Source organism: Ornithodoros turicata, chromosome 6 (assembly GCF_037126465.1).
Source record: "Ornithodoros turicata isolate Travis chromosome 6, ASM3712646v1, whole genome shotgun sequence".
Taxonomy (NCBI): domain Eukaryota; kingdom Metazoa; phylum Arthropoda; class Arachnida; order Ixodida; family Argasidae; genus Ornithodoros; species Ornithodoros turicata.
This window is the reverse complement of record NC_088206.1, coordinates 8,765,944-8,780,546: the sequence shown is the minus strand read 5'-3', so window position 1 is coordinate 8,780,546 and position 14,603 is coordinate 8,765,944. Positions and strand designations below refer to the sequence as shown.

The window sequence follows — 14,603 nt, the reverse complement described above, 5'->3', positions numbered from 1 at the left end:
CGTGTTAAAGAGTTACATGGACCAGTGGGAACCATGACTCATAATTCAAAGTCTTCTAGGCACTGCAAAGGAGTACAAAACGGGACGAATAAAAAGTGACCACGAGTACAGGTGACATTTAACGTGGCTCGGAACCCTGTCTCATTCGTCAAGTTGTTCATCGGGAGTCACCATGCAAAATACCTCCGCTGTGGGCTGTATTGCGATCGCGCAATCAAATTTACGGAAACAAGTCGGAGAATGCAGACACGTGCGGCCGACACGATCCTCGCACGACGTCGGCAAGTCCCAGGGCTTTTCTATCGGTCTAGGTCACGAGTCACGTGTCATGAGAGTAAACTACGTCACGAAACAGCCTTCCCATTCCCTCGCTCTCCGATAGGCTCCTTCCAAGAGTGGAGGACAGCGGGGGGCCGGCAGACCTCACTCCTTTCCTCAAATCACCAAACCACCTCAACGCCGATAGTGGTGGATTTTTCAAAAGTGCGGGAAACAGAGGCATCGCGCGCGCGCTGCAAATCAACCGTGTCCGTCGTTCTTCGTAAAGAGTTCATTTTATTTCAGTTCATTCAGTTCATTTAAAGAGGTCATTTTTAGAACACGCCGTAACCAAAACTTAAAAGAAATACTAGGTGGGTTCGATCCCTACAGCTGGCTACTTTTTTCAGTGACTTTCATCTTTCATCGTTGAAATACTAGGTGTCGCTCCACTGCCGTTTTAAGCATCAGAAGTTACTACACGCTGCCACATTACATAGGGGCTGCAACACTTTGTCCCAAGTTATCCTATACACGAACGTAAAGCACGGTTAATAGATGAGTCCAGAAAATCCCAATGCTCCTTGCGCACGCGTTGCATCCTGGGAGATTACTGGAATGAACTGTCCTTGACGTTTCGTCTTCGCTGACCTGGACCCCTCATGGACAATCGGCCCAGAGAGAAGGAACCGAAACAGCTTGGAGACCTCTCCTCCTTTGTTATCAGCAAGTCCCCATAGTTCAAATCTGCGCTAAGCTTTCTGGGATTTTCTGAAGTCGTTGATTGCCGTTCATGTCAACCTGCGTTCTGCAAGTCTTACAGCAAACGGAGTAATTCGCGTTTTTCATGACCTGTAGGTGGCGCATCTAAACTCCAACATGGCGGACGAATCTAGGTTGTCACTTAGTTTCGATTTTGAGACTTCTGAACTGCAATGTTAATTCTCGATGCGTTGAAGGCGAACGAGTATAAGACGCTGCTCACATACTTCTGGCAGGCGTAACCGAGTTGTCCAAAGAGAAGGCTGTAGTTGTCGCGTATTATTTGCGAAGTTATGGCGTGTTTCATCAACCACATTTCGTGAAGGTGAGTTTCACGTTCACCGGTTGCGAGGCCGAAATAGCAAGAAACGAGTGTCCTGCGCCGCAGGAATGTGAGACACATGCAAGCACACGAAATCTGTGCTGCAGTTCTCTTACAGCTAACGTCTTCTAAGTGTGTAACTGATTCAAATGCAGAGTTACAAAACTGACTTGGTATATATACGTTTTCACGCTATCTCTTGCGCTTTCTTACACATAATGGCTATTCAGGTTTGAAACAAACTTGTTCTGTTTTGTCTAGACAAGTTCTTGCTTCCCTTCCTGACGTGAATTGCACAGAAGTGTGATTCAAAAAGAAAAGAAAAAAGAAAGAACGTTCATCAGATATGTAGGCAGTACCGCTCCAAGAGCTCTGCCAGACACATACAAGCATTGCTGATGTAACAGGTTTGCTGATTTTGAGTCGCTCAATTCATTTCTTCCGAGGATGCGTCGAAGTAGGCGGTATTCTATGTGTGGAAAGAAAAAAACGCGGAAAGACAAACTGGTGTCCCCTCGGCGCGCAGAATCGCATTGTGACACAGAACAAAACTAGTTTGGTTTAGTTCGCTGGTCGTTGTCTGCAATGTTTACCTCATCCATGATTTCAACAGCAAAATACGGGCGCAACTCAGCGATTCGTGCGAAAAGCAGCAACTTCTCCGCAAGTGTACGTGGGGTCGACCTGGTGTACCTGGTTTGGCTAGTCCCGAGTTTCACCGCTGTGCGGCGTCCATTTGGCGAAAAACGCGAATAGACGTGTAAGAAATATGAGGCAATAGCGTCTCCACCAGTGGGGCAGGGCGGGAAAAGGTTGCGTCTTTACGACCAATGGGAATGGCCGTTGCTCTCGCATCTCTGAGTCAGAGCTTGACGCGTATACCTGTGTTCGATGCTTTATATCTCGCCAACTACGACAGGTAAAGGAAAAAATTTTATTTCCCTCACTGGTCTGGCATGCAGTACAAGTACGCGCACCAAAGCATCATAACTCCATTACAGGGACGTTCGCACCCGGAAACCCATCATGAAACCGATACCTTTGGGGTCGGCATTGGCGGACAACCGAATTTTTTTTTCGGCCGAAAAGTGCTTAGATATTAAATAAACGAATAGATCAGCGCTGTTTCCGTGGCTGCAGAAGCTCCGGCGGCGTGACGTCACTTCCTAAGCGGAAGAGTTAGAGCAAGGCGCTCAAACCAGGAAAGTAGCCGCCCAGAGTCAAGACAATTTTGGAACAATCCAAATCCAGAACAATCCAGGGGTCTTTCAAGGGTCTTTTAAGGCTCGGCCGTAATTTTGCCCCAGATGTGAAGCACTGTTTATGGCGAGAATTTCAATATTTAACGAAAATATAAAATATGGGCACGTTCGTGAGGTGCGCGTGACTCCTGTCAATCTCCGTGACTCCATCTCAGAAACGGAGTGATGGAGTGAAAAGCACCGCGACGGAAGTGTAGTGACGCAGTTCTGCAGAGACGTCTTTTGACGGATGTTATGGTGTTTTGACCGCTTTGGAGGCGTGGCCTGCGTGTGAATCGTGGTGTGGATGCCTGCCGTGCACCGCACAAAGATACCTTCACCTCGAAAATGGCCACAAATTTGCAACGCTGAGCGATGCACATCGACTCAACCTTTCGAAACATCAATTTATTAAATGCTCTGCTTTTAAAAATCGAGTGCTTGCTGCGTCTGCAAAGCTAAGCCTAAGCACTCCGATAGGGGCTGGCCACTGGCCAGTAAGCAAGCGAGGGTATGGAGCGTTAAGCAGAGGCTCCTTGTGGGGTTAGACACTCCCTTTGGACTGCGAGAGTCGCAACTTAACGCACCCTATGAGACGCCCGCACAGCCGCGGCATCCCTTTTCTCAACGTCGCGCCCTCATTGGTGCTTAGGGAGTGACGTTTTCTCGTTTTTCGAGAGAGGGAATTCCGACATACTCTCAACATCCGCCGTCTGCTCTTGTCATGTATTCCGTCGAATAACAGTGAAAATGAGTCACTATTTCGCGTGTGATTTTCGGTACCGTAGTCGGTGGTCCAGGAGGATTAAAATGAGACAATAGTTTCGATATCGACAAGAGCGGACGCGACCGTCTCGACCGTCCCTTAAAGCATCAAAAGGCGAGACTAGCAACTCCTCGAGAAACTTTTCAATTGGTTCGAGTCGGGACAACAGGCGTAGTTACAAGTAAAGCAAGTACACCACCTTGGAAAGGTGAATTGTATCCAATAAAAAATAAATAAATATGTAAATAAAAATAACCTTAGCTTTGTTCATGCTCGCCCGCTGTTGCAGTCGGGGCCCAAAATGCCCGAAAGCGTAAGGTGATGATGATGATGATGATGATTTGGGTTTTTTTGGCGCAAAAGCTACTAGGGCTCCGAAAGCGTAAGGTGAACCTGGCATTTCAACCCGGATTATATATCAACAGACGCGCGATCAATTTGACAAGACTGCACAATAAAAGTCTCGACCTATATATTGCATTATGCAGTTGTTCAGAAGAACATGAAGAAAATCTAACAGGGACGGTCCACGTGTCATCAGGCATAGGCCATCCTGTTGTAGACTATGTATTCGTTCATGAAATAAATTATTATTATTAAATAGGAATCATTCGTACCCTAAGCCGGTCACTTAATACCAGACAGATGTAGTCCTAGTAAAACCATTAAAGCGTCCTCATATCGCTTTCAAGGACGAGTCACAAACGGAGCTGCGCAAAGGACAAACAGCAATGACAGTTGAAATGTCAGGACATTTTTACGAGCAGACAGATCATCGGTGCTTGTGACGCTGACGCAGGATTGTTGAGCACAGATGAAAGGGAGACTTGCTGCGAGCGAACACAGTGGCACAGAAGAACATTGCATCACGGCGCGACATCCACGAAGATCAAGGATTGCGAGAAATAAAGGACAAGAGACCAGAAAAGAAGACGAAAGCTTAAAAAGTTAGAAATCAGGAAAATATCGATGCAGCCTTATGATGTGCCGCACGGCAGTGCCTTTTTTTCTTTTTTTACGTGTTTAAACGTGCAAAATGGGTATTTTTGTAATCCAACACCATTTTTTATTCACCAGACTCAACTGAACGGTGTAATAACAGCGTTGAAAAAGGTGTTCTAAAAACAGCCATCTGAAACGATGTTCGAAATGGAATCCATGCCTCTGAAATGGCATTTTTTTAGAATACACCATGTTGAGAGGTGTTTTACTAGACACCCTCCCGTACAGTGTGAAACTTACACCACAAATATGTGTGTCATAAAATAAATCTACACCTAAAACATTTACTGTGTGCGTGTCATACTAGTGTTCAAATGAAAATAGACAACGTAAAAATGAATTAAAAAGAAAAAAACTAAATTGTCTCGATTGCAAGCAACCAACAATCGTTCCACACACACGGGCGGTTCCACATGCCCAGCGGTGTCTAACAAATATAAATTTGCACATACGATACACTGGCACACAATTATATGAGGGCGATCGTACTTTCGAAGGATACACTGTAGTTATGTCTGCAGCTTACAGATAATAATGCTATTGCGGAAATTGGTGCCTGGGACTTTCATATAGGACTAGCCCTGAGAACTTCAGATGTGAACGGAAGTTGCAAGCACGCTAATTCTTGAGAGAATAAGTTTCCCGTTTCTCGTGGGTACTTGATGAAGGGCGGGTACTCAGGTGCAGTCCAAAATGTTTTATAGTACTGCCCAGTGTGTCAACAAAAGGATGTTGACGCCAAACAGTCGCACCCGATACAGCCGCCCACTTCAATAGAGCTTTCGCTATATTGACATACGATGAAAGCTATGTGCTCTGTGATTTTCGCCAATCAAATCGATCTGACAAAGTAAATAAAAACCTTCCCTTGTCATCCCTACTTAAGCTACCTGACGTAGACGGGGCATACGTGACCCCATCCCTCCCCCCCCTCACCCCACCCCAAGAAAAAATGTGATAAAATACAGGAAGCCCGTGAAAGATGTTGCACCACGATCACACGCTGCATTGACCTTCCCCACCTGACCCTCCCCCCACCCCCCACCCCCAAAGCACCCCGAAGGGATGGTACCCTACGCTCTGCCATCCTCTTTCCATCCGCGAGCAGACCGGACTGCTATTATCTGCCACCAGCGGTGTCCAAGAGAAAGCAGACGACAAGACCGTAAAGAAAACAAGAAAAAGACGTGCGATCAAAAGTTTCCATCTGCTTTCCTCAAATTAACGAAGAAGAAAAAAAAAAGGAAAAGAAAAACGAAGTCAGAAGACAGAAGTCGTAAAGAGCACATTTAAAAACCGCGTACAGTGGCTTCTGGCTACCACGAATTAACGCACACATAGACAAAATGGTTAGCGGCGAAAATTCCGCAAAACCAGTTTCGCTATCTCTTGCCCCAATGCCTTCTCTTCTCTGGACGTTAAGAGGAGGGGGATCCGAAACCCTCGTTTTGAAAGGAGAGTGGAGGGGGATCTCCTCTTACGCCCCCTATTCGCGATTCTCAGAATTAATGGCGGGCGGGGGGGGGGGGCATTTTTCTATTAGGATTTCGTTTTTATTAGAAGATATATAATATATGAGGCCAGATAAAGGTATATAAAGAAAATAAATGTACGTGTAGAAGACGAGGGGACGATTGCAGATAGGGTGAGTGCTAGAGGGACGTGCGTTATCAGTTTCGTGGCTGTGGATGGGTTCAGGGGGATACAAAGAAAGAGCCACAGTGACAATTTCGGGGTTGTTTTGTGTGGATTCAATTTATGTAAATGTATCTCTCGCGTTTATATATTATTTTAGCAACGCGGGATCGGAGTGTCATTAGAGAACGGGTTTGCAGTGTACCAGTAGAGAAGAAACGTGCCTTGGCTGCGCAAGCGTGCGCGTTGTTGCAAACTGGAGTGAAATGTTCGAATAGTTTAGACAAGGTCAATGTTCCTCGTTCGCTGCGCCTGCTCGTGGGGAGTGTAGTTGCATTCGACGGTGATAAAAAAAAGGGGGGGGGGGTCGGGAAGAACGATGAAACATGGAAAGTGGTCGTTGGCGAAGTTTACGTGGAAGAATATTCTGAAACGACAGGAATTTTCTCAGCGCGTCATCCGAGTTAATGTTGACAGACACGCTGCAACTTCTTATAAGTGCACTTAAAAAAAACAGAGTTCCGGTTTGAAGTAAATTAAATATACCTGTCACACGGCAAATTGAATGTCATTTCCATCTAATGACATTCACACTGAATGCGATTCATTCGCTTCCACGCAGGAGCAGATTATGACGACAGTATACAGAAATGTTCGCCTTTCGGAGTTTGGGGAACTCACTCGCCTTTTCTCTGGCACGAGTTGCTTAATCCCGATAGAGGCGGAGTAAAAACAGCAACGTCAAATAATAATAACAATAATAAAACGAAATTAAACGTTATCAGTCAATACGTATTCCACTGTTTTGAACTTTTAGGCGTTTCTACAAGCTTCAGCTCCGAGTTTCATGCCGGGCATATTTACTTAGCGTGCTTTGAACTCACGAGCAGTTACAGTAAAACATTCGCTTCAACGCTGTTGTTGAAATATATTTCTTATAAAACGACAAAATGTAGTAAATGAACACTCGAGAGACATTCAGTCTGAATGTCATTCGCTGGAAATGACATTTATATTTTCCGTGTGACAGGGACGTCTAATACATTGTTACTGCCCTCACCAACCAGACATCCATAAGACATAGGCGAAGGCTCTCCCCGGCCAATTGTAACGCTTTCTTATCCCCGTGCTTCTTTTCGTTTTTAAATTCCGTCTTACACACGGGCCCTGTCCAACTTCCCGTCTTCAGGAGGAGCTCTGAGTAAAAGTCTATAGCAAAAGTCTATATAAAGGAGCAAAATAGTATATAGTCGTGTTCAACCTAAGAAGGAAAAGAAATCTAGTCCGTCAGCTCTCAAAATATTATTGCGCCGCGGAGAGGATGTCTGGACATAGAGAGGTCACTCTCCCTCCTCCGCCAGATAATGTGCAATCCATCACACTCACTCTGCTTCCGTGTAGACGAGTTCAGAAAACCCCAGAGCGCTTAGCGTCGCTTTGAGCTGTGGGGACTTACTAATACGAAAGAAATGGGTGGCCTAAAAACTGTTCCGATTCCTTACCTACCGGTCCATTGTCCACGATGTGACAAGGTCAGCGAAATCGAAATGTGAAGGATTCTTCTTCGTTCCCCCGCTCAGCAAGCGCCCAGGATGCAATGCGCGCGCAAAGAGCACTGGGATTTTCGGAACTCCTCCATTGGCTGACACTACGCGAGCCCTCCCCCATGGTGGCGCTGCACTATTTCTCCCGGCGCGCTACTATGTCTCCTTATCTCCAACGGCGTATGTAGATGGCGAACTAGATTTCTTTTCCTTCTCAAGTTGAACACAATTATAGAGAGCCTACCGGAAAACACAAAGAAAACGTCAGAGAATACAAGCAGTGGAGAGATTCGATCCCGCAACTTCGCAGTCTTCAGGACGGCCCGCTGGAGGCACTACAGACGAGTGGATGCATAGCCCTGTGAAGGGTACTATACTTGAATAACGAATAAACAACATACAAACTTCGGGACAAATCAAGTCTTACAGATAATCTCCGCCCACAAATCTAAAGAAGACTGAATGGTTCAAAAGCGGGTGCTTCCGGAGACCCTGTTGCTTGTACGCTGATCATGTTGCGGTAACACTTGGGTGAGGACGTACTTCGGTGGCATGTTTTTGAAGCAAATATGTAAAATATTTGACGTCGGCAACACATCCCTGAGCTTGGTTGTCAAAACAAAAAGCGCTGTTTGTTTTTGTCCTTTGTCTTTCCCTCAGCTCAGGGACATGTTACCAACGTCAAGTAAACAACAGTTCGCTTGTATTTTTTTACTTTTACGTTCAATGTAAAATGTTCGCGTTAACAAAGCACCTGCATCGACTTCCTCGTCTGCCCTGCGTCCGCGCGCGTCTCATCTTCTGGTATGCCTCACTCTCAACGCGCGGACTACATCCTCGGATGGCGGAAATATACATCCGCGACTGTTGCTCTTGCGTTGTCTCGGAGTATAGCAGCTTTGGAGAGGAGACGCCACAAAACGGCAGCCAGAAGACCTTCCATCACGTGACCGGGAGACTGATCGCTGGTAATCGAATAGTACTTCAATCACAAGACCCGGATCACACGATCCAGCAGTGGAGCCAGCGTGGTATGTCGTAAGCTGACTTATCTTAACGCCACCGCTTCCCTCGTCAGCTGATTGTATCTTTCTTTCGTCCGTATACCGGTCGTGACCGTGACTCTCCCCGACGCAACCTTCATCTGAAGATACTCCTATGATGCAACTAGATGAGCACTTTGTAATATAGTGGAAACGATACAGAAGCGCTCCTTCTTGTGTTGAATAAGCCAGGTTCAGATAAGATAGTACCCCCTTTTTTGGCAAAAGCGAACATACGCCTCTATCACATGAGCAGCAGCTGACTGGGTTCATGGGTGATGACACGTTATTGTCTGCTACGGAGGCCATGACTAGAGGCGGGCGCGGGTATTCCCGCAGATACTCGCACAGTTTTGTGATTTACGGGTGGACATTCAATGTCCACCGCGGGTTGCGGGTAGAACAAGGGTGTACCTGCAATGCATCCGCGAGCAGTGCGGGTATACACGCATCAAACGCCGCAGGTAGCGGATGCGCCACCCGCGAGCGCACGCGCGGGTACGGGAATGAATTTGCCTCTAGTCATGACCTGTTTCTTTTTTTTTTCTTATTTCGTTCATTATATGTTATTTCTGGTGAGTGATTATAACATGTGCATATTATCAGCAGTACATTGATTTTGCTGACGTACCTCCGAAAATATGATACTTGCAGACTTTACTTCAGCAGGCAACTCAAGGGTACAAAACTCCCTTGTAAATGGTGTATTCGACAAAAAAGAAGAAAAAGAATAAATATATTGAAAGAGCACATTCTAGGAAAAACACTATTTCAGGCGGTGCATTCCATTTAATACACCGTTTCACCCGGGTGTTTTGCGAACACTTTTTTCAACGCTGATATTACACTTAACTTTTCAGTTCAGCCAGCCGAATAAAAACGCTGCTTATTTACAGAAACGTCCCATTTACACTCTGAAAGGTGAACAGAAAATTTAGTGGGTACGAGAAGTCCCTTCCACATTGGAGGTTAAACACCCACTTTGCACGAAACGCCTGAGAAGCCACATCCAAATATACGACTTTTTGTTTGAAAAAAAAATAATAATACAGGTACAGAAACAGCATTTCCAGACACGCAGATAAGCTACCTCCGAAGGATATTTAACTTTTTTCAACAGGCGAGAACTAATATCTTCCATGCAATGGCGACACCCCTGTGGTTGACAGTGGCGAACGAGAGTAATGAGCCAGAAACAGCTGTCCTTCCTCCCGCTGCGTCATGGCTTCTGCAACAAGGGAAAGTCAGACCCCCTTTGTTTTCTGCCATAGAGGGCAACGCAACTGCCGGCTGGATCAGATCACCAATTGTACTAACGATTCGTAATAACCAGATTACACGGATTAACGCCGCTCGGCAATTAGCCTTGTGGAAGGCGTCACCTCAGCTGGTAGGGCCAGGCTGTTGTTGTTGGTTGTGTACTGCACAACGCTGGTGCTAGCTTTATTTCTGTGCATTGTGATTTTGAGAGTGAGCTTGTGGTGCCAGCTGTGCAACGTTCACAGATAATTAAATTATGGCAGCTGACGAAAAGGGATACTAGCAGTGGGATCTTTCGAAAACTGGAATTATTTAATTGAAGTACGCAACTGGGAGTTGAGAGGACCTTAAGTGCATACCTGGGTAGTAATGTCCTTACTGTAGTGAATTACTTCTTCTGGTAATTTGTAATGTAATGCATTACTTTTGGCATTGTGTTATTTGTAATGTAATTTAATTACATTCCGGCAGTAATTTTAATGACATTACTGATTACTTATTACAAAAGAATCGAGTGTTCAGATTAACGGTTTGTGGCATTGGAGAATCACTGTTTGCGGGCACCATCCTCCGGACAGTCCTCCTGTTGCCGTGATACATTGTGTCATCTTCGTCTCTACATTGTGGAACGATACGTCATACGTGGCACCCTGACATGTAGAAGAGACAAATAGAAGCGTGTGATTAAGCTTGCAGTAATGGCTTAGTAATGTCATTACTTTTTCGTAGTAATTGTAATGTAATTTCATTACATTTTAATTGCAGTAATGAGTAACGTAATTTCATCACATTTTAGAAGTAATTTACCCAGGTATTCTAAAGTGTTGTGCCCGACCTTCTACGTTACATTGACTCACACTGACATGACTGACATTGACTCCAAGGGGGGAAAAAAAGGAGTAAAATGAGGGGTAATTACAGATCTCTATAGTCGGCTCGATTGCAGTTACTCCACATTTTAGTCCCCTAACCCCGAAATTTACTCCCCAGGACAGCAGACGGTCTCCTGAATGCAACTGTCAACGTAAATGGGTGCTCTTCGCGAATTTGATGGAATAAGGCTAGTAACTCATTAGCGAACTTAGCAATTTTCCACTCACACAGAGGAAGATATAGTTAACGGTTCTTTCTTGCGAAACTGTGCCCTGTGGGTGTCGGAAGGTCTTATGTCACTCGACATATCACGGTTGGAAATTTAATTTAAAGGATTTTCATTAGTTCACACGAATTATATTCCTAGACGTGTTAGAGCAAAGCGTGAAATGCAGTCCTCACTCCGCGACATTCATTTACTCCCGTGCCCTTACTCCCGAAAGGGACTATTTTTTGTGGCAATGCACTTTAGTCCCAAAAGAACTCAAGTTACTCATTTTTTTTTTCCTTAGAGCGCAGTTATTATTACGTTTCATATAACTATTACTTACTACCACTCACTACCTAAAATTGATTGTTACAAGTATTCTTTCTTTTCATCGGACTGTTCAAGAGTGGAACAGTTTGCCAGAATGTGTTGTGCACTCGCTTTCGAAACAGTAGTTCATTGCTAGGTTACGAAATATCATGTAACTTTGTATCGTAATGGTATACGTGGATGAAAGATGAAAGTCACTGAAAAGGTGAGCCAGCTGTAGGACTCGAACCCACATCTTCTGGATTGCCGGTCCAGGACTCTACCAATTGAGCTAAGCTAACACGCCTTCTCAGCGACTTCCAGGGTGCGTCATCTGAAGGGACAAATCAGCCACTTTCTCTCACTCATCCTCCTTTCACTCTTACATTTTTGCTCACTCACACACACATTCATACGACGGGATCGACGCAGGCGGCAACTGATGAACGGTATATGTGGGTTATTGTATGCGTTTATTTTAGAGTATCGTTCTGTATTGTCATGCTACTTGTGTTAACGCACACTCCTACTTTGGCTTCCAAGGGGAAGCTAGTACTAGTAGTATGAATAAATAAATAAATAAATAAAATATTACGTTTCACAGACAAGGTTACAGTACCCCTACATACTTTTGTTGGATATAGAATGTTTGAACTGCCCGTATACTCGTGCAGCCGAGTTGAAGTTGACAATATTCTAAACACTACACTTAACGTATTCATTTCTCTCGTGAAAAAATGCATTTACGATTTTGTGATGACATTGCCGAGGTCGAATATCGCTGTAAACTTTAAAATGAAAGGTCAACTAGCTTGTACAGAGGTGAGCAGCATACTCGAGACACTCTACCTAATTTGCTATAAATTAACACCAAATGGCAGACCCACGACAATTCATTTAATGTTGGCGTTCACTTAGAAGTACATGGCTCGCGAGTCGAGTCGTTCATCTTCGGGAGTGCGAGAAGATGCCACGAAACTGCGTAACTCGGAAACTGCGGACAGTCTGCTTTCTTTGTATAATCAAATTGAATGTGTTGACTGGTCTGTTGTGATCTCGACAAATGATGCCAACATTGCTTATGATGTGTTCCTCGATATATTCCTGAGGATTTATAATTCCTGTTTCCCACCGCGTTTGCACAAATATAAATCGAAAGGCGCAAGAAAGCCTTGGGTTACTCAAGAAATAGTTCGACTCATCAAAAAGCGAAATAAGATTTTCTCGAAATTCCTCAAATCCAACGACATGGCATTGTTTGAGGAATATAAAAGACGTCGGAGATACGTTAAACGACTTATTGACAAAGCTAAAAGGGATTACTATGCTCAGCATTTTGATCGACTGAGGGGAAACACCCGCCTGATATGGAAATCAATGAACAGGATGTTGGGACGAAATGCACCAGATGGAACGGCGATCGAGATCGTTGAGGGTGAGGAACGTTACACTGGCGCTGTGCTTGTGAATAGGTTGAATGACTATTTCCTATCTGTCGGAGCTTCAGGTGGTCCCACTGATGAAAATCATTTGAGCTACCTGTCTGGTAGTTTCCGCGATTCGTTCTATATTACACCTGTGACAGAAGAGGAGGTTTATAACATAATCTTGAACCTCAATGTATCAACAGGTGCTGGGTATGATGATATCAAACCTAAACCAGTCAAGTTCGTGGCCCGGCTACTAAGCTTTCCTTTAACTCATATTTGCAATTTAATATTTACGACTGGAGTATTCCCTGAAGGGCTTAAAGTCGCGCGGGTGACACCCATAATTAAAAAAGGTGGTGTACCTGGCTTCAGTAACTACCGACCAATTTCTGTTCTTCCCCTATTTTCGAAAATTGTGGAGAGATTGTTAAACAATAGATTAGTTTCTTATCTGCGGTCATGTAACGCAATTACCACTGCCCAGTATGGGTTTTTGAAAGACAGTTCCACAGAGTCTGCACTTTTATTCGTGAAAGAGCGAATTCTGGAAAATTTTGAACATCGTCTTATGACAGCTGGTTTGTTCTTAGATATTGCGAAAGCATTCGATTCCTTAAGCCACAAGATTTTATTGGAGAAATTATCGTTCTACGGTATCCGGGGTATTGCTCATCAGCTTTTCAATGACTATCTCCATGGTCGCTCCCAGTATGTTGTTGTAAATGGTGTGCGCTCACAAACGTTACCTGTAACTAGTGGTGTGCCACAGGGGTCCATTTTAGGTCCCACGCTATTTTTGGTGTTTATCAACGACATTGTAAATGCGTCGAGCGATGTTAGTTTCGTCTTGTATGCGGACGACACGAATATATTTTTCCCTTGTGAGTCTGAAAATTCAGTTGCAAACAAACTGAACATTTTGTTGAGTGATTTGAGTAGCTGGCTACTAGCGAACCACTTGCGTCTTAACGTTAGTAAGACTAAGTATATGCTGTTTAGACCGCGCGGAAAAATGCTGGTCTCTGAACCAAATGTTGTCCTCAATGGTGCCCCTGTGGCGCGTGTACATGAATTGAAGTTTTTGGGAGTTGTTTTTCAAGAGAATCTCTCCTGGAATAGTCACGTTCAAATGTTGAGGCAGGAGCTCGCAAAGGCTATCGGGCTGCTCAACAGAGCACGAATGATACTCCCCATGCATGTTAAATTGATTCTTTACTATTCATTGGTGTTCTCGCGGTTATCGTACTGTATTTTGGTTTGGGGTTCGACGTCCCCAACCAATTTTTCAGTTATTCAACGCTCCCAAAACAAGGCTGTTCGGGCCGTTGGTAATCTGCCGTTTCTTTCGCCTGTAAGTGACATCATGAAAAAACATCGCATTTTAAGTGTACAGGCTATGTATCAGCATAACTTGGTGTTAAGATTTTTCAAGGAATTTAAAAAGAACCCGGACATTTTTTGTAGTAAATATGGTATTAATACTCTTGTTGTTCCTTATCTCTTACGTACTGCTCCACTGGTTTGTATCCCTAGATGCAGGACGAAATATGGGGAAGAAAGATTGTCTTTCTTAGCTGCTAAGTACTTTAACAGCTTTTATGATTTAATGGTGAAATGCGACTCTGTTCGAACTTTCAGAAAAGAATTAGCAGGTGTTCTCTTGTAGCTCTTCGGAGCATTGATCGATGAATACGTATCGTTGTAAGATTTGTTTTGCTTTTATTACTTTATTATTTTACTACTGCTTTATACTAATAGATTATCGTCTTCACTGTCTTGTTTGTTTGATTGTATTGGCTGTGCTCTCGCCATGTCGGGGACTGTGTCCCTTTTGCGCGTGCACATTACCAAATAAACTTGAAACTTGAAACTTGAAAACTTGAAACTCGGACACTTTTAGGCAATCCTCGAAAGCAGCTTATTTTTCTTCAGAAAGTTATCCGTCGAATA

The 14,603-nt window shown here is 44.3% G+C and overlaps 1 protein-coding gene across 2 annotated transcripts in view; it reads right to left on the bottom strand.

Moving 5' to 3' along the window:
• Positions 1-14,603, bottom strand: part of LOC135399005 (uncharacterized) — a 289,237-nt gene that overhangs the window by 66,666 nt on the left and 207,968 nt on the right. The gene's annotated exons all lie outside the window — the stretch shown is intronic.